General features: G+C 39.9%; 1 protein-coding gene and 1 long non-coding RNA gene across 6 annotated transcripts in view; one reads left to right on the top strand and one right to left on the bottom strand.

Moving 5' to 3' along the window:
- Positions 1-21,700, bottom strand: part of LOC143736164 (CD276 antigen homolog) — a 686,062-nt gene that overhangs the window by 577,844 nt on the left and 86,518 nt on the right. The gene's annotated exons all lie outside the window — the stretch shown is intronic.
- LOC143735621 (uncharacterized) lies at positions 12,395-20,745 on the top strand. Of its 2 annotated transcripts, none has more exons than XR_013203257.1 (4): positions 12,395-12,746; positions 13,322-13,389; positions 13,528-13,571; positions 20,608-20,745. It is a non-coding gene; the product is annotated as an uncharacterized LOC143735621 (long non-coding RNA). The 2 variants fall into 2 exon arrangements; XR_013203256.1 differs by lacking the exon at positions 20,608-20,745 and adding an exon at positions 19,434-19,541.

Below are 21,700 nucleotides of genomic sequence, written 5' to 3'. Positions count from 1 at the left end.
GTCTGTAAATCTTGATATTTCAATAAAAAAAAAAACTCCGTCAGATACTTTGACTCCATGCTTCCTGTAATGAGAGCTGTCAATCAAAGTACAAAGATGTCCCTGTGGTTGTGATTACGATTAAAGTGACCAATCATAAGAGGGTCAGTGCCCTCCTTGGTTCCGCCCCCAAATTGTCAAAAGTCATGTAGACTCGAGGGAGCAGAAATCAGCTGAGCGAGCAGAAATCCACTGCACGAGCAAAACCGCACTCCGCGAGCAGAAGCCCGCTGCGCGCGAGCAGGATTCCACTGTACAAGCAGAGTTAACCTATGAGAGTATGCCAGGCGCTCACTCGCAGCTACCTGTACACCTCTCGGTTGTTGAATTTGTGCGCGAGTACTTTTATCATGCCAGCTGAAGGTTCATTTTTGCGCGTGTGAAATAACATAATGTGCTCGTGAGCATGTCTTACACGCTCATAACTTTCGCCTCTAGTGGACTTTTCACCCGAAAAGTGCAGGGAAACGTACCTGGAGGTACGTATTTCAGGTTTTGCAAAAATGTAGGCAGAGTAACGTATTTCCCATGAGCCTGGGTTGTGAATTTAACATTAAAATGTACAAATGCAAATGCCCCCGAACCCCCCTAGAAGGCCCGAGGTCCACTCACCACAGATTTACCAAAAATCCTGTGAGAAACACTGGTATTGCTTTGCCAATGCAGCTTATAGCTTGTTTTAGGATGTATCACTGTGGAGCAGGGCCGGATTAAGAGTTCAGGGGCCCCTGGGCACAATGTCTTGTAGGCCCCCGCTTAGGCAGGCCAAATGTATATTTTGTCCAAGGACATTTTAATATGGCATTTACAGTTTTGCTGACTTAAAAGGAACCTTGTTGGACTATGCTGGAGTAAAGTTCATAAATGGTCGTTCTTTCCCATAGGAATTTGTAAAACTATGTTGGGTGGACCTCTGTGCCTCTAGGGGTGTTCGGGGGCATGCTCCCCCGCAAGAAAATTTTGTACATTTTAAGGTTAAATGCATCAATCTTGTGCTCTTTGAGAGATCAAAATTAAGAGCTTCAACCCATGAACTGCTCGTTGAACAAAGAAAAAGCATTGATTTGTACCAGGAAAATAAAGAGGGCTCAAACATCTTTTTAGTTTGACTGAGAGTCTCAGTCTACATTACATTATCAATGGTGTTTTAGGATGCCAAACAATTATTATAATAATGTAATAATGATTTATATAATTATTCCTATGACGTAAAATCCATATAGCCTATAAATGTAGGCTACTATAAATGAAAATGAATATTTCAAAAGTATATTTTAGTCTACATTACACTATAATACAGGAAAATTAAAATACTTTTGTCCTAATTTTTTCACTTGCAAGAAATAAACCTTTGAGCTTTTATTTAGGAGAAAAACACCAACCATGCTGATCGCGTGGGCAAAGAGCGCACTTTTCTTTAAATCACGCAGCACAAACAGGATGCCTATCCTTAAAGTTTTGTGCTGTTTTATAAAGGCACAAAGCCATATCATGGTTTCGATTTTAGTTCGTTGGCAAAATATAGAGACCTTTATGTTAGGTAAGGTTATACATTTTACATCTCATATGTGTTGGGAAAAGGGAGAAGAGAGAGTTCGGCAAAAGGCGAAAGGCGGATTCGAACTCGGGCCGAGCGCATCAAAAGCTGCTCTCTAGCACTTCACTCGCTACGACCTGCGCCACTAGCTACCGTGAAGGGTGTCTTTTTGCTAAAAAGACAGGCACTTAGTGCAAATATAAGCTCTGTTATCTAAAATAATTTGTTTTCTTCCCCTCGCTTGGACCACAAGTGCGCATGGCGAACTTGCAATGAATACATTTTATCAGACCGGCCCTCGCGGCCTCGAAACACTACCGGCCAACCGGGGAAACTCCCGACTCTCCCGATTGGATTGCCACTCCGCCCCTAGTGCCCAGGGCCCCTTAGATGTCGTGGCCCCTGGGCAAGTGCCCAGTTGCCCTAATGGTTAATCCGGCCCTGCTGTGGAGTATAGTTCAGTTGTATTAATAAATGACAATTTTATAGTTATTTCATCTGTCAACTCACTCATTACATGGCATTAGTGGTTTTAAGGAATAGAAGTTGGTATACATATTCAAGGGTGTGCAAAGGTGATGTTTATGATAATATGTAGTGGGCCGGTCTGGGGCCCGATTTTTTTTTTTTTTTTTTGTCCCAGTCCAGCCCTGGTCATCTACCAACTGCTTAAATCAGAATGAGCTTTAATGGCTAGTATTAATGGCAAAGAATTTGTGTGAAAAAAGAAGCACAGACATCCATCGGAGAGTTGAGGGAGGAGATAAATAGACATTAATAAGCAGTTTATAAATACAGCTATTTATTCTTGATTTATAAGCATATCTATAATGTGTTTAATAATTGTATTTTCATACTTTATTAATGATCAATTTATCATTTCTAAATTGAGTATTACATTATTTACAAACCAGTTATTTAGGAGTAGTCAGTGGTTCATAAGATCCTTTAGAAAGTGTGAGTAAATGATTAATAAACTATTTAAATTAACGTTTATACATCTTATTATTTAGATATAGTAATATTTACTCAGTGTGTTAATAAATGCTTTATTAACATGTATTCCTACTGTAATTTATGATAAATTCAGGTAGTTATAAAACATCTAGTAGTTGTCAGTTAACTATTTTTGACACTGCAAAATATATATTTTTTAATATTATTATTGATTTATAAAAGAAACATATTTGTTGAATTTTGGTAATCCAGTGTCGGCACTGATAATGTTTTTTTATTCAGCAATGTTAAAACTTTATAGAAATTAATTGTTATATCAGATTGCAGAGACGTAGTTTCAGTTTACTGCACAGTTATGTTTTCTGGAGGTGGACAGGACTTTTTATTTTCAATGAGAATGAGAGGTTTATTTTTTTCATTTAATATGAAGTTACCATCAAGTTGTACAGATAAATATTTTTGCATCTTGAAATAAATATTTCTATGCTCTGTATCACTTAATATTCACAGCCTTAATATTCACAAAATATTCATCACAAAAGCTGTTAAAAGTGCAATTAACCACATCCAGAAAAATTAATGTATCTCTATGGTGTCTCTGCTGGACAGATTTGGTAATTATCCCTATTTGATTTTCTCTGAACAGCAGATTGCAGAATTATGCATCTAACACCCTGATCAATATCAGGAAACAACTCATTTTTAATTTCATTTGATCATCATTGAAGTGTTTTTTTTTATTTATTGTTTTTTTAATAAAAGTGTAATATTTCATATCAACACATTCTCACACCCCAACTCGTCACATATGGACGCTTGGCCAGGACCCCTTGGCGTCACTTATTGACGCACTGGGTATACCTTTGGCGTCATTTTTACACGTGCAGGGTAGTTCGATAGACTTCTATAGATCTCTGAACCGGGGCCTGTAGCGTTGAAATTTGACGTCTTGGGTAAGCTCACCGCAATGGTCTGCTGCGAATGGGTCGAGAGTCGAGACTGCAGTAAATAAAAATAAAAATAAATAGGCTACAATAAATGATCTATGCCAGGGCTAGTATAATGGTGGTCCCCAGATCATCTTTATCTGGCCCTCCAACTGTTTTTTATGTTTAAAAACCCTCACAATCTGATATCAAAGTGCCCTCTCCGCAAAGGTTTAGCGCCTTCATAGGCAACCGCATTCATCGGTGAGTTTAACAACGCTCAATATGGTGTACAACCCCATTCAGCGATGAGTTTAACAACGCTCAACTCCAGGTAAAGCGGCATTCAGAGGTGAGTTTAACCAAAACAACGCTAAACTGCATGTAGAACGGCATTCAACAGTGAGTTTAACAACGATCCTCGGCGTGTGCAAGTATGCAGTTTACGCGTTTTCTTGTCAAAGGTAACAGCATACATGATGTACACTGCTTTAACTAGAGCATGCTGGATAACGTATTTTTATCGGAGTTTTGTTTATGTTAATAAATATATATAATGTTTATATAATATATATAATGACATCACTGTATGGGGCGATCCCAAGGTCCATTGCGATTTTCCACTCGGTAAGTAGAAGAGTTAATTAATAGAGATACTATTCTTAAATGTACACATCAAAAACTCTTGAACCAGGACAAGAAGTTGTGTTTAGAACCTTTAGATGTGTAAGGATGCAATTTCTTATGACAGTAAATGATAGAAGACAATATAAAAATATAGCCTTCTGCACCAAATGTGCAGGCTAGCAAAGTTAGCTAATTTAATTCAAGTTTTTGTAAAATTTTGTCGCATAACGTTAATCATGTAAGGTAATAGGGGAGATTTTAAGGTTTTCATTATTACATTAGCACATAACTATTATCCAACATTATAAATGTTCAGATGAAGAACGGTGTTGCCAGATTGGTTTGTTTTACAGCCTAATTGTTTAAAATCCACGCAAAATTATATAATAAACACCCAAATAAATCTATAATAAATAATACAAATTAATTTTTGTGCCCTTTTTTACCCAAAACCAACCAAATGGCTGGAAAACTATCCAATCTGGCAACATGAAGGTGTCAAATATGGTGTAAAATATAAGTTGTTCAATTCTGATTTGCTTTTTTCTCTCTCATCAGGTCCTTCAATTTTGCCTGCTCTTTATTCTAATCCCCCACGACACATACACACACAGAATCACACACAATAAAGGCACTTTTAAGAGCCACGCCTGTCTTGTTTATACCTGTCTGCGCTGTAGTGTAATTCTCTCTCTCTCTCTCTCTCTCTCTCTCTCTCTCTCTCTCTCTCTCTCTCTCTCTCTCTCGTTTTTGTGTATATTTGTTGTCTAGTAATGACAAGGCCCAAATTCAGGCCCTGCCCTTCTTGCCAGACTCCCAATCAGGCAAGCAGGAAAACTTGTAATGTTTGTTTAGCAAACCTGTCCACCAAAAAGAAAATGAAAGAAAAAGTGGTGTCACTGGATAGTCAGTGGGGAGAATCTGTCCTTAAAAGCAGAAATGCTGGGCGTATAATTGATCCTGCCCGTATTGCATTAAGTAAAAGTGTTAATATTTCATAAGTTAGTGTAACCTGAAGTGAAGCTGAAACCCTGTGTTTTTCACATACTGAATATCAGACATATACCAATTTGACCTGGCCTTTACTAACAAAGTCTTATTTCATACATGGAATAATCCGTCTTTACCTATAAATTGTGCTAAAGAGTAACTATAAATTGTGTTCTCTGTGAAGTATTAAGTAAGTCATGATTGCAATGGCAGAAACTGCAGAGTACCTCTGGCCTTATCTGAAACTGGCCATTGATTGTATACAGTTCAAGAGTAATGTTCCTTGCATTGTACTCCAGCTCCATTAAATGTCTCCATTAAAATAAAATTGCTTTATATAAATTTATAAAATAATGATAATAATAATTAATAATTCAGTGGGTTTAACTAATGTGTGATAACTGCTTTTGTTCATTTCAGGTAAGTAAACTTGAAGCTGTGGGGTACAAGCCAATTTTATTTATTGGCAAGCCACACAAAAGGGCTTTGAATAAATGGTTTACAGATATAATTACCCATCTGCACCCCACTCCTGTCACTAAAACTCTTTTGGATAAGATGCGGAGGGCCTATGAATTTATCTTTTTTCAAAATGTAAGTAATGTTTTGGTTTAGAAATTATTAATATTTAAGATACATGTATATTTCTTTGTCAAGCGGTCAAGTCTCGGAGGAGGATCAAATGGTGGCGGAGGGTCAAGCGCCAGCGGAGGGTCAAGCAGTGGCGGAGAGTCAAGTGGCGGAGGAGGATCAAATGGTGGCGGAGGGTCAAGCGCCAGCGGAGGGTCAAGCAGTGGCGGAGAGTCAAGTTGCGGAGGAGGATCAAGCGGCCGAGGAGGGTCAAGCGGCGGAGGAGGGTCAAGCGGCTGCAAAGAGTCAAGCGGCGGCGGAGGGTCAAGCGGCGGCGGAGGGTCAAGCGGCGGCGGAGTCAAGCGGCGGAGGAGGGTCAAGCGGCGGAGGAGGGTCAAGCGGCGGCGGAGGGTCAAGCGGCGGCGGAGAGTCAAGCGGCCGAGGAGGTTCAAGCGGCGGTGGAGAGTCAAGCGGCGGAGTAGGGTCAAGCCCCAGCTAGAAATTTTTTGTTCTAAAAATGTTCTGAGAACATTACCATGCAGTGTTCTAATAATGTTTTCAGCGGGTAGTTTTATTTTGATTCCCAGAATGTTCTCCTAAAAGCTAGGATAACATTCTTTAAAAACATTCTAAATATGTTTAATGCTAACATTGTTAGAACATTATTCGCTAATGTTCTTATAACATTTTCAGCGGGTAGTTTTCTTTTTGTTCCCAGAATGTTCTCTTAAAAGATCTAATAACATTCTTTAAAAACATTCTAAATATGTTTAATGCTAACATTGTTGGAATATTATTCCCTAATGTTCTTATAACATTTTCAGCGGGTAGTTTTCTTTTTGTTCCCAGAATGTTCTCTTAAAAGATCTAATAACATTCTTTAAAAACATTCTAAATATGTTTAATGCTAACATTGTTAGAACATTATTCGCTAATGTTCTTATAACATTTTCAGCGGGTAGTTTTCTTTTTGTTCCCAGAATGTTCTCTTAAAAGTTCTAATAACATTCTTTAAAAACATTCTAAATATGTTTAATGCTAACATTGTTGGAATATTATTCCCTAATGTTCTTATAACATTTTCAGCGGGTAGTTTTCTTTTTGTTCCAAGAATGTTCTTAAAAGATCGGATAACATTCTCTAAAAACATTCTAAAAATGTTTAATGCTAACATTGTTAGAACATTATTCCCTAATGTTCTTATAACATTTTTAGCGGGTAGTTTTATTTTTGTTCCCAGAATGTTCTCTTAAAAGATGGCATAACATTCTCTAAGAACACTCTAAAAATGTTTTGTGATGACCTTCTATAAAGGTTTAATCATAACATTTTTAGAACATTACATCCCCTAACATTCTTATAAAGTTTTTAGCGGGAAGTTTTATTTTTGTTCCCAAAATGTTCTCTTAAACAAAAAAAATGCTTAGCTATAACATTGTTAAAACATACAATTTTATTAATCTCAAAACTAAAACATCAAAATCTAACAGGTTTATAAATGGCATCCACATAAATTATTAGAAGTTCTGCGTACAGTAAATGCCCAACATTAAATGAAGAAATCAGTAAAGTCCAATGTGCAATCATGTGTCTTGACTGCAGTGTTTGCTCAGAGCGCTCATCATCAGTCTTTGCTTGTCTTGGTTCTTGCAGAAGAATAATACAGTCATCTGTATTAATATGTGTTCTACTGTTCTCTCTTCTAGTTGTCCAGCTGCTCTCCCAGTTAGCAGCAGTGAACTCTATTCTCTGTGTGCATGGTAGGGTTTTTCCTCATAGCCTATAAAAGAAGATCATGCAACAGTGTAAACAGAAAGAATACAAATACATACATATTAAGATCACAAGCAATATTGACATTGAAAACTTTCAAAATTAGCCAGCATAATTAGTAATCAGAAATTATGTAAGGACTAATTTATTGAAAGTATAAATATGATACCTTATGAGTATCTTTTTTGTTTCTGTAATTTAAAACATATACTTAATGCATATTAATAACACAACTAGAGGCTAAATTATGTGAACAAACGTTGATGTTGGCTTGAGAAGCCTGAACCTCGAACCAGGACTGGAACTCAGGTCGCCGTGAGCACAGCTCCAGCATGGCACAGCGCTGCCCACGAGGCTATTGCTCTGACTTAACAGCGCTTATATTGTCTATGGATCGTTACATTTCTTACAGATTTCTGCTTGTTTTAAATCAGATACAGATAAAGTAGCACTGCATTTGAATGTATTGGCGATAGAACTATTTCTAGAGTGAATTAATCATACCTGTAAGTGCAGCATCTCTTTGCTATTAGTGAAGCTGTACGTTTTAGTTACTTCAAAAGCAGAAAGAAATATATGCTAAGCTAGTTATTTTAAAGCTAGTTATTTTAGTCAATAAAGTTTTAAATATGGATATTTTTCTTACACAAACGCATCGCTTCGCTTTAGTGCTGGGCGGTTTGACCAAAAATTTAGATCACGTTTTTTTTTCAAAATGATGCCGGTTTTCCGGTTTATGACGGTTTTTTTTTCTCATGCTTAATCAGGTGTTCAAAGCATTTTCTACTGGTTGAGAGAGGAATTACTGTAGTAAATTGACTTAGGATGGTCTATTTTACTGTCATTAGTGAATATTGTAGAATAGAATAGCGCCCAGTATAACCTAAAATTGTTATTTCTTAACGTTCTAACAACGTTCTTGTAACCAGGAAATAACGTTAATACAACGTTTATATAACGGGAGAATTGAACGTTCTTATAATGTTTTGAATAAAGTTCTTATAATAACCAAGAAATAACGTTAATACAACGTCTAAAAAACTGGACGTTTTGAATGTTCCTATAACATTCAGAAATAACGTTTTTATAACTTAATGGGAACGTTATGAAAACGTTCTTATAACCTAAAATTGTCAGCTGGGGAAGAGGAGAGATTCACAATTGCACTGAACACGTTTTAAGTGCAGGATTCTCTGAGCGAGTCCAGAGAAAATAGACCTATTCTAAAGCCTCGTACACACCGGGACGAATATCGGCTCGCGTTATTCGTCAGCGTTTTTCAACGCGTTTTTTGTGTTCACACCCAAGCGATTTTCGCTGACGATGAGCCGAGTGAACATGCAAATTTATTCCCTGAGATTAGATGGCGCTTAATGTAAAACAGAAATACCCCGGTCCACAAAGTGCTTCTGACACACGCTTGTCACTCAGAAGAAGAGAGCAAGTTTGTCGCGTTTGTCATATAGTTCTTTATTCTCGTTGGTGTCTCTTTATAAAGACACCAACAAGACCAGCAGCTCTACATTCATCTGGCCTTGCATCTTCCTCGTCTTATTTCTTCCCGGCAGAGTGTAGTCAGAGAATGTCTAATAAGTCTAGTAATAATAATGTCTAATAAGAGAATGTCCGTAGACGGGCTTTGGTCATTAGACATTCTCTGCTTTGGTGTAGTAGACGCTGTATATCTTCTTCGCCATTACGTATGTGTGCTCGGCAAGACCGTTTTGTGTTTGAGCGCCCCCAAGTTGTGTTTTACTGTAACTTCAGAAGCTCCAGACACGTGAGCAAAAGCGCCAATCTCATTGGTCGGATAGTTTTCGACGCGGCGCGTCAAACCAAAAAAACGAACCCGAGGCGTTTTAAAAAAAATTACGCTTTTACGCGTGGCGTTTTACGCGTCGGTGTGCACACTCACATTGGCGCCCATTGTTTAGTCACGAGGCGTTAAACGCTGCCGAATATCGCACGCGAAATTCGTCCCGGTGTGAACAGGCCTTTACGTGAGCAGCGTGTATCTGAGAGCGCGGCACATTATATTCCGCGCGTGAGCAGAGAGATTCGCGCTCGCGCATTACATTAATGTACTTTCACGCTACAATAATGCGCTCTCGACATTTGACAGGAAAATAACGCCATAGTTCTGCAGCATCCATCTTCCCTGTAACGTAACACCAGAGCACTGCTGTTTACTCTCGCCTCGCAGTCGCTGCTTAGAAGTGCAACATTGTAAAGGGTCCGTCTGAAACAGTGTCGCGTGGCGTAATGTCGTTCCGAACGTTGTGTAATTAAATACATCGGTATGGCGGTATATTAAAAATTAATATCATAACAAAATATACACCGGTTTTCGGTATGAACCGGTATACCGCCCAGCACTACTTCGCTTCAAAAGGCCTTTATAACCCCGCCAGAGCCGTGTGGATTACTTTTATCATGGATGAATGCACTTTTATAGACTTAAAACAGAAACGGCCATTCACTGCCATTATAAAGCTCGAAAGAGCCAGGACATTTTTTAATATAACTCCGATTGTATTCGTCTGAAAGAAGAATGTCATATGCACCAAGGATGACTTGAGGGTGAGTAAATCATGGGCTAATTCTCATTTTTGGATGTCTTTTGGATGAGATCATTTATGGTCTGTGTTAGGTGCTTTTAGCACTAAAGCTCTAGGAGTTAAGAGTTGAAAATTTTTGTCTCAGAAAAATAATAATAATAATAATATTTAGTTCAAATAGGTTAACAATATGTTGGCTTTCTTAAACCAACATAATTATTTCCTAACATTTGAACAAGATTACTATAATCTGTATTATAATATAAAGGTAATTCTGTGAAGATTTACAACAAGTTACAAAACCACCTACCAGTTACAAGTCTCTTTAGCTCCCATATCCATTCACCTCTGCAGATTTGTGTTTGCCAGATTGTGTCCTTTACATTGACCATCAGCCCACGAGTAATTACCTGAAATATTTTAAAACATGGTCTGTCAACATACAACGATATTACAAGCACATACAATATTTGCTAGAAACACAAAAGACTGAAAACGTTTTAGACTGAATGCTTTTTCCAATTTTCCCATTACCTCTTTATGAATTACTGAAATATTATTAACTTTTACTTTCAAAAGACAATAAGATTAACACTTTTAAGTTGCAAAAATAGAGTATTCATATACACAGAACACAATATTATAGTAGGCTACCTTTGTTGTAAATGGAGACTTTATTGCGTCATCGGTTTTATATTCATCTTCAAACAGGCAGTTTGGAGTCTGGATTAAAACATATCTAGCTGTTATTCAAAAGTAACATATACTCAGATTTAATGCGACTGTCATACAATTCTAGTAAAATCTAACACTGAAAGACATATATCAAGGATAAGAGAAAGCTATATGTAAACTGAAAAATACACACACAAAAAAAACTTACAGTTGTGAAAGAGCTCTTCCGTTGACCAGGAGTTCTGTTGTTTGGCAATTTGTCGATTTAGACAACGGGCATTTTGCGCCGATTTCTTCAACAAAAACGTTACTTTCTTTGCGCTGTTTGTCGATTTCAAATGTTCTTACGTCATGAGAAAATCACGCTGTGATTGGTAGTTTTAAACGTCGATCCACAGTGACCCCCAATCAGCTTCTCGTCTCTTCTAAACACATTTCGCGCAACAGTTCAAACAGTTCAGAGTAATATCCTCAAAACACTTTACAAATGCTGTTTTGATAATCTCCTCTTTTAATATGTAACATTATGCCAATATTTTATAGGTTAAAATAATTCTACAATCTGTTACCTAAACAGCTTCCCTAAAATATCCTTAAAATGTTATGAGCTTTTGTTACTCATCATATTATGAGATTTTGTCATCTCAGGCCAATAATGTCCTCAAAACATTTGATGAATGTTGCTTTGATAATGTTCCTCCTTTGTTATTGTGCTAATGATTTATAAAAGATAACAACATCCCTAAAAAAATCCTCAAAATGTTTCATGCAAAATGTTAAAAAGTAAAGGAATGTTTTATTAAAAACATTTTATCATCTCAGGACTAAATAATATCCTCAAAACATTTTACGAACGTTGATTTGATAATGTTCCTCTGTCATTATGGAACATTGTACCAATGTTTTATTGAGAACATTGTCTTATCTGTTATCTCAACAACATTCCCAAAACATCCTCAAAATGTTACAGTTGTAATGTTCTTGCTTTGTTAACACTTCACATTACAAGAACGTTTTATAAAAAACACTCCGTCATCTCAGGCCTCAATGATATCCTCAAAACATTTTGCGAACGTTGATATGATAATGTTCCTCCTCTGTTATTATGGAACATTGTACCAATGTTTTATTGAGAACATTGTATTATCTGTTATCTCAACAACATTCCCAAAACATCCTCAAAATGTTACAGTTATAATGTTCTTGCTTTGTTAACACTTCAAATTACAAGAACGTTTTATAAAAAACACTGTCATCTCAGGCCTCAATGATATCCTCAAAACATTTTGCGAACGTTGATATAATAATGTTCCTCTCCTATTATTATGGAACATTGTGCCAATGTTTTATTGAGAACATTGTCTTATCTGTTATCTCAACAACATTCCCAAAACATCCTCAAAATGTTACAGTTAAAACGTTATATCTTAGTTTACATTTAACCTTATAGGAACATTATTTGAAATGATAAAACATCCATAAAACATTCTTAGAACATTACATTCAAATGTTTTCTTTAAAACATTAACCAAACTTGTAGGGAATGTTAGCCAAAGTTCTGAGAACGTTCCCTGCTAGCTGGGGCGGCGGAGGGTCAAGCGGCGGCGGAGAGTCAAGCGGCGGAGGAGGGTCAAGCGGTGGCAGTGGGTCAAGCGGCGGCGGAGGCTCAAGCGGCGGTGGAGAGTCAAGCGGCGGAGGAGGGTCAAGCGGCGGAGGAGGGTCAAGCGGCAACGGAGGGTCAAGCGGCGGCGGAGAGTCAAGTGCCGGCGGACAGTCAAGCGGCGGCGGAGACTCAAATGGCGGAGATTCAAACCAAAGAGTCTGAGACTGTATTTGTTCTTAACCTTGTTCCTCTGTTTTCCCCACTCTCTCCAACCTCTCTCTCCTACTTCCTCTTCTACTTGTACAACTATTTTTCCTTCACTTTCTTCCCCACTTTCACTGCCATGCTCTAAGTCTTTGCGTCAAATTAAACGGACAAACACCTCTACCTCTCACACTATTCTCCCTCTGTCTCTCCTCCATCTCCGTCTGCCTCTTCCATCTCCATGTCTTTGAGTCAGGAAGGGCCACGTGTGAAGAACAGAAGAAAAGGTAACTTTTTGCATGGTACATCTTACTCCACACTGTAAATAATTTTGCTCCAGTCAGAGTTGACTTCATGTAAATTGGATTAATTCGGCTAACCGAGTTATTGGTAGCCAGTTTGCAGTATTTAGTTATTTATCTGTGGCCTGACTTAAGGTCCCTTGCACACTGATTCCGAAATTTTGGTATGCGTTTTTACGTATTCGTCATTCTGTGGCTCTGAATTGTCAAAACCATCATTCAAAATTCTTGCTACTGATCCAAAAACTCATTTTTTTTATAACAGATGAAAGTTTCGTAGGCAGTGTGTAAACGTGATTGACTAAACATTTATTTGTGGTATTTATTTTGTAATCTGCGAAAATTTCGGTCGTGAATTTCGGAGTTGGTGTACAAGAACCTTTTGAGAAAACCAATCCTGTGCATTTTACTTGATTGAAAAAACAGGGACAAATTTACTTTGACCTGAATGGAAAGGACTGCATATCACCTCGCATGTGAAATTATAAATTTGGACTGATTCAGCTACAAATCATGGCATCATGGCTTAATAAACTTTCCTTGTCTTTTCATCATTTCAGGTTGCCGAAAATGTAGTAGGCAGAAGGTTTTCCAGTTTGATCGAATAACTGGGGAACGAATAAATGAGGTAAAATGTGTTCTGTTAGGCTGCTTACTTTTCTAAATGACTGATTCGGACCTTTCAAAGATAATAAAACAATATGTTATGCCCTATTCAGTGATTGCTTAAATAGTTAAAATAATTATTATTCGTGTTTGTGTTTAGGGGAAAGCTGAATTGAAAGTCCACTGGTTGCCATGCACTGTGTGGTAAGTCATGTATCATTAATTATTCAATTCCATGCTGCAATGCAAATTAGTCTATTCCATTATTAATATTATGTAGGCAAAGTTCAACTGGTGTCTTGCAAGCAGCGTGGAAGTTCATGTCAGTGTTTTCTGTGACAAGAGAAACTCCCTGGTCCTGTAGTTGTTCCCGTCAGTAAATCATCCTCTGAGGTAGCCTTAAGAAAAACTGGAGTGAGGTTGATTATCAGTACTCAGAAGCAAATAGCGATGAGGTGGAGGCATTTAGAAGTGCTAGATCCGGCAGGTAAGGCCTAGGCAGGTAGTAACCTTTAGGACATGCATTCCGATGATGAAAAATTATGGAATAGTCTTCCGAGCATTCCATATCGTCTCAGGTTACGTATGTAACCCTGGTTCCCTGAGAGGGAACGAGACGCTGCGTTGAGACGCGGTGGGAACGCTCTGCGTGATTGCGTCGTGAAGCACGTGTATAATCAGTCCAATGGAAGAACGAGACCGGCGGTGACGTCATAGACCCGGAAGCTATAAAGCACACCAGAAATCAGACCAGGGCATCGATCAGGGCATGCAGGAAGGATGGCAGGAGAACGCAGCGTCTCGTTCCCTCTCAGGGAACCAGGGTTACATACGTAACCTGAGACGTTCCCTTTCAAGGGAACTCGAGCTGCGTTGAGACGCGGTGGGAACCCCATGTCCACTACGCCATAATGAGAAATGCCCGTTCTGTGTGGAGTCCTTGCGCACACTAAGAAACAAGCAGCCTAGCCCCGGGAGTGGAGAGGTCTAGGTCGTAGAATCTGACAAATGTATGCGGTGAGGACCAGCCTGCCGCATTACAAACGTCCTGCAGGGAAACCCCTGAAATTAAAGCCTTAGAGGCAGCCATACTCCTAGTAGAATGGGCGCGGACAGCCATAGGTGAGAGCTGTCCGGCCGCTTCATAAGCAAGTGAGATAGCCTCAACTACCCACTTGCTCATTACCTGTCTAGATGCAGGGCAACCTTTCTTGGTTGAACCGAAGCAGACAAATAACTGCTCTGATCTACGTCACAGGGCAGCTCTGTGAACGTAGGCATCCAAAGCCCTAACGGGACATAACAGATTGAGACCTTCCTGATCTGGGGTAACGAAAGGTGGAGGGCAAAAAGCCTGCAGCACAATAGGGCCCGCCACATTAGTGGGGACCTTTAGGAATGTAACCCGGCCTAGGGTGTAAAAATGCTTTCACCATACCAGGTGCAAATTCCAAACATGAAGGAGCCACCGACAGGGCTTGCAGATCTCCAATTCTCTTGATAGAAGAAATAGCGAGAAGAAATAGAGTTTTTAGTGTAAGGAACTTCTCTGAAACCTCTTCAATAGGCTCGAAGGGAGCCAGGGCCAGACCCTCAAGTACAATGGCCAAATCCCAAGCCGGTGCTCTAGAGTGCAATGCAGGCCTAAGCCTCAGTGTACCACGGAGAAAACGAGTAATAAGAGGATCTCTCCCAAGAGAAGAAGCCCCCAAAGGGGAGCGATAAGCAGATATAGCCGCTACGTACACCTTTAAGGTGGAGGGAGATAATCCAGCAGAGAAACGGTCTTGAAGGAAATCGAGAACTGTACCAACCGGGCAGTTAGCAGGATTTAAAAAACGTTCTCCACACCATGTAGAGAACAATTTCCATTTCAATGAATATAGTTTTCGATGCCCAATGAAGTATTTGAGAGCCTGAAATACCGCCATCATCTCTAGTCGGTTTATATGCCACGAAAGCTGATGGTCCTGCCAGACACCTGTCGCCGAGCGGCCACTCATGACCGCCCCCCAGCCTGTGAGGGAAGCATCCGTCGATAGCGTTACGCGTCGACAAGAAGCCCCCAATACTGGGCCTTGGGCGAGGAACCAAGGTTTCTTCCACATGACCAAGGCACGTAGGCATAGCCGCGTGACCTTGATCGTGCGAAACGGATTTCCCCTCGGAGAAAACCCCTTGGTCCTGAGCCACCACTGCAGGGGTCTCATGTGCAGAAGGCCAAAAGTAACTACGTTGGACGCAGCTGCCATGAGACCCACCAGTCTCTGGAACTGTTTCACAGTGAGTGACTGGCCTAGTTTTACCATATTTACGGCTGTGAGAATCGCAGAAATACGAGCTGGAGACAATCGTGCTTGCATAGTTGTCGAATCCCACATCACCCCTAAAAAAGTGGTCCTCTGGGCTGGGAGGAGCACACTCTTCTTGGTGTTTAAAAAGCCCAACCTTTTTAAGTGAGACAGAACGACATCTCGATGCCGAACTGCCAACTGCTCGGAACGAGCCAGGATCAACCAGTCGTCGATATAGTTTAATACGCGAATGCCCTGGAGTCTCAGAGGAGCCAGCGCTGCATCCACGCATTTCGTAAAGGTGCGGGGTGATAAACCTAGGCCGAATGGAAGGACCCGATATTGGTATGCTTCGCCCCCGAAAGCAAACCTCAGGAACTTCCTGTGATGAGGATGAATGGATACATGAAAGTAAGCGTCCTTCAAGTCTATTGTGACAAACCAGTCCTCGGACTGAATCTGTGATACAATCTGTTTGAGTGTAAGCATCTTGAACTTGAGTTTCTGAACTCTGCTGTTTAACTGACGCAGATCTAGAATAGGACGCAACCCCCCATCCTTCTTGGGAACGATGAAGTAACGGCTATAAAACCCTGACTCTCTGCTGGGAGGAGAAACCCTTTCTATAGCCCCTTTTTGCAGAAGCGTCAGTACTTCTAGTTCCATGACCCGAGCCTGCCTTGGGTCCCTCACTGTGGGAAGGACCCCTTGAAATCTGGGCGGACGAGAACCGAACTGAATTCTGTAACCCTTTTCTATTATATGCAGGACCCACTGAGAAATATTTGGCAGTAGTTTCCACGCTGCCAGAAATTCTACTAAGGGGACCAGTCTCTCGAGACTGGCCTCGGGATTCTGTTGTACGGACATTTCGGTGCCCTGAAGCGGCGAACCGGCAGGGAACAACCGAACTGACCGTTCTACGATCCTCCTCGGAGAATCGTATGGGGACGCTGACACCTCGGTGCCCTGAAGCGGCGAACCGGCAGGGAACAACCGATGTGGCAGCGCTGCGACTCTCCTCAGAGAATCGCCCCCCAGAGGGTGCCGAGGATGAACGATTTCTCGAAATTGTCCCTCCTCGGAGGGGACCACCCTCAGAAGCCTGACGCCTTGGGCGTCAGGACTTCTTCTTAGCCCAAGCCTTCTTAGAGATGACAGTCCTCAAATCTTGCCTACCCCTAGCTGGCCTGGACTGCGACCGCCACCCAGATTCCCCAGATTGTGGAGGACCCCGAGTGGCGACGCTCTGTTTTTGATGCACTCTGTGCTGTGAGGAGCTTGTACTCGGATGAGACTGCTCGGATTTAATAATCATTTTTCGCCCAGCAGTCTCGGGGATATTGAAACGTCGAGGAAGAAACCTCTGGAACGCAGCCGATTGGTTTTTTTCGTTTCTTGAAACCTATCGACGACACAGTTGATAGCGTCGCCGAACAAACTTGAAGGTGACAGTGGCGCGTCCAGAAGAACAGACCTATCTTTATCCTTTATATCAGACAGATTTAACCAAAGATGCCGCTCCGTGGCCACCAGGGCTGCCATAGAACGGCCCACTGATTTGGCCGTCTCCTTTGTGGCCCGGAGAGACAGGTCTGTTGCGCGACGCAATTCTCGAATTGCGTCAGCGCTGACTTCCTCACGTTCATCGATATCCTTCAGCAGATCAGCCTGGTATGCCTGCAGTATAGACATAGTGTGCAGACATGACGCAGCCTGACCTGCTGCCGAATAAGCTTTACCCACCAGCGAAGATGTAGATTTTAATGGCTTGGTGGGTAACGTCGGGGTTTTTAATGATGACGATGACTCGGGAGAGAGATAGCTCGCGAGCGTCTCTTCAGCCCGAGGCACCTTAACATAACCATAATCAGATGCACCCAAAACATTACTGTAACAGGAAGTTTGTGGGTTAAATACTCTGAATGACGCCGGTTTATTCCACGATCTCGAAACCTCATTGTGGAGATCGGGAAAAAACGGGAGTCCCCGACGTGGAGGCTGTGTTTTAGATGGTAAAAATCTTTCATCTAATAAACTTTTTCTAGTAACACTCAAAGAATCATCGGCTGGCCATTCAATATTTAATCTAGCTACAGCACGAGATAAAACCTCAATATGCTCCTCATCATTATCGGAGGCATGAGCTGGCGAAAACTCAACATCCCCCATATCAACACTGACGACATCCAGATCCTCAGAACTGGATAGCCGCAACAATGGTGCCCCAACCTGGGAAGGAGAAGCCGCAGCGCGGGCTCCTTCCTGGGCAGAGGCACCGGATCCAGCAGGTAAGGGTTGAGAAAGGGCTGGGCCCGTCTCAAGCCCCGCTACTAGATCCATATGCGAACCCCAAGATGAAAGCCTTCGCTGTGCCTCGGCTGCAGCGGGACCCGCACCCCGGGGACCGCGAACCGAACCGTCCTCCTCAAAGAACGCCCGGCGAGAGCGGACCGTCCTCACGGACAGCTTCTCGCAATGCTCACAGTCAGCTCCCTCGAGAACTGACTGGGCATGCTCCACTCCCAAACAAGCAACACAAAGCTGATGTGTGTCCCCACCCGTGATGAAACGAGGGCAAGGGACAACACAACGCTTGAATTCTTGTTTCGCCATAATATATATATATATATATATATAGATAGATAATGTGCTTGTGACAGACAACAATAAATAGACAAGGACAGTATACAGAGAGCGCTTGCTGAAGGCAACAGAAGCTGTCGCGGTCTGATTTCTGGTGTGCTTTATAGCTTCCTGGTCTATGACGTCACCACTGGTGACGTCTCGTTCTTCCATTGGACTGATTATACACGTGCTTCACGACGCAATCACGCAGAGCGTTCCCACCGCGTCTCAACGCAGCTCGAGTTCCCTTGAAAGGGAATCAGACACACTCTCTCGGTCCAGACTAAAGACAAGTATCTGAATTGTCTTTAGTCTGGAATGAGAGACTGTGTCTGAATTTGGAATGCTCGGAAGACTATTCCATAATTTTAAAGACAAATGGGAGAATGATCTACCTCCTTGTTTTTATTTAGAATATTCTATTTTTTAGATCCTGGAATTGTGTGATTAACATAATGGATTGTAGGTAATGAGGAGCTGAACCATTCAGTACTCTCGGAGTAATTAATATAGTTCTAAAATTAGCTGACAGACAGCCAATGTATGGACACTAAAATGGTCCTGATGTGATCATGTAAGTGCAATATACATTTAACAAATTATTATTATCATGTTTTCTGTTTCTAGTAAGTACTCTAGTGGCTAGCTCTAGCTCTGAACTAGCTTATTTATTGAGCCTGCAGGACATCCACTCGGTAATGCATTACACAAGTAGCATCATGCACACATAAATTAATCTTTCAGCATCTGAAACACTTATGTGTCATAATTTAGTATTTCTAAAATGGATAATCCTGATGTACATGTGCTGGAAATGTGATTTTCCTCATCCCACTAATGACAACTTAATCCCTCAGTTTATCGGAAACATATTGAAATCAGTACATTTTGAGATACATGGCTTTCAATATACCGAAACTGTATGGAACATTGTGTAACAATTAAGTCCAAGTACCTAAAATTTGTTATTAAGTAAATTGAGTAAATGTATTGTTACATTCCACCACTGGGCGTAACCAGGGTTAATGCTACTTAAACAAACATAAATACATTTTGATGAACTATCTAAATTGAACCCAACAGTGATTTAGATTTGTTTTCTATATGTTCTAATTAATTTTTTTGCACTTATGATATTTTACAGTGGCAAAACTTGGGATGATACATGGGAACCTGCCAGTGAATTCCCACATGTAATGCCTAATTCCCCACAGCCCAACCAGCTTTCAGCATGATAGCCTAGTCACCTGGACTCAAGCAGTTTTTTCTTCTTTCCGGTCTTTTTATTTTCTTGCTTTTGTTCATTAAAGTTTTTGCACAATACCCAGTCTCTTTTTGTGTTTATTTTCTTAATGGTGTTAAGAACAACCTTTTTCATGAACTGCACAGATCATAAGGGAGAAAATTAGTGCTGTTTGACATAATGGCATTCCCAAAGGCATTTATTTTTATTTATTTTTTTGTTTTAGTATAGGTAAGTCTACTTGAACTATTTGTTTGGTATGCCATGCCATGAATACAAAAAAACAGAATACTCCTTAATATATTAAAATGTCACTTAAATGTTGTAGTCCTGTTCGAAATGTTCAATTACAATATCAGATATTAATTCCTTTAACATTTTTAATCATAATTGTTATAATTGTAATTACCTATTTATATTTGCCTTGCATTTATTCACAGCAAAATAATGTAAAATTAAATATATATATATATATATATGTTAAAGAAAAGTCTTCATATATGTTGGCACATCACATGGAAAACTAAGGTGAACTACACGGTAGTGGGTATTCAAGGCAAACATGATGGCATCAATTTACTGATTAGATTATAGTTTCCATTGAAGGGGTTTTTGTTAGTCCCTTTTCAATTTGATTAAGAGATTTATTTACATCTGTTCAAAACAAATACTGCAATGCTAGAATAACTATCAAGAGTTTGTATTTATGTAAGATCCCACATATATATTATTATTACATTATACATAGATGATCATGGCTTATGGGTAATGTAGTTTAAAAACGTTTTGTAATGGAATTAAATAAATACAATCTTTAATGTACAAAGGGACATCTAAATATGTTCATTATACAAATCTCTTTGACATATTTGAGAATCAGACTGAAATTTGGTATTTTACTGTGAGCATTTTTTAAAATGCTTTTATAACACCTTTCCATGTATGCCAGACATCTGTTCAACATTATGTATTAAACATAACAAAAATAATTGTCCTACCATTTTTCACTTCAATACGCATATCAGACTTTGCATTTGCAGACTTTGCAGAACGTGCATTTTTTTTGCTCTTCCAGGGGTGCTACGGGACCCCTGAGGGAGGAAGGGCAGTAAAACCTACACAGATGTACTCTCTTCATCATGGACAACAAACTGTATTGAGTCACATTTATATCTGTACATTCTTTTTCTTTCCCACCTTTTCTATATTTACATCATGCTTGTGTTTGGTTTTGATCATATTACAAAACTCTGAACTCGGAATACAAAAATAGTCATATTTTACAAATGTTTTAAAATAGACTTTTCTGAATTGCTAAAACACTAACCCCCCCAAATTCTCAATAGCCTAATCTAATTTGTAGAATAAATCACCCTTTTGTTTTCGATTTTCCTTTTGCCTGAGATGACATTGTCTGTGATGTGGACAAGGTACTCCGGCCGGACCAACATGAAGACATGATGCTGAAGCAGAATCACTCTCTCACTGACCTTGATTTTGCAGTTGAACAACTCTTATGAGTGTACAGTAACATGCTTTTGATTTAGACTTATCCGGTAACAATATGCATTTTACAGTCCTGTTACCCATGTACATACTATATACTAATTATAGTAAATACAATCACTGGGTAATAACTAGGTACTAAACCTGAACCTACCCCTAGCCTATGTACTTACCTTATATTAGCCAGTACTTTCTAGAGAAGTACACTTTAAGTACTGAACTGTAAAAGGATGCGTTACCCTATATTCAGTACAATACTATACTTGCAGTGCTTACAGTATACAATTTATTCACCTTGCCATTACTATACGTAATTTCAATTTTTTTTACTTAGTTGCGATACATTTCTTTTTGGTAACTGAGTGTTTTGGATTCTGTTCTTAATTGTTTTATGTAGTGTCTAACGAATGATCTGTAGTGATCATGATAATTCCTCCTCATCATTATGGTTTTGTTCCTCATAATCTGCTTCTTCCATGTCTCTAAACAGGTTTCAATTGTTATACAGCACCCTACAGTTCAACTAATGAAAGTTACGGTACCACACAGTACTTCAATTAATGCAATTACTTTCCACCACTGACTGTAGAGGCATGCATGTACACATTTCTATGTATGTGAAATAAGAGGTTACACTTTTACTTTATTTATATGGTGATAAA

This window comes from Siphateles boraxobius, unplaced genomic scaffold (genome assembly GCF_051911475.1).
Source record: "Siphateles boraxobius isolate OS27281-9 unplaced genomic scaffold, OSU_SipBor_1 13, whole genome shotgun sequence".
NCBI lineage: Eukaryota > Metazoa > Chordata > Actinopteri > Cypriniformes > Leuciscidae > Siphateles > Siphateles boraxobius.
This window is presented reverse-complemented; position numbering and strand designations above follow the sequence as displayed.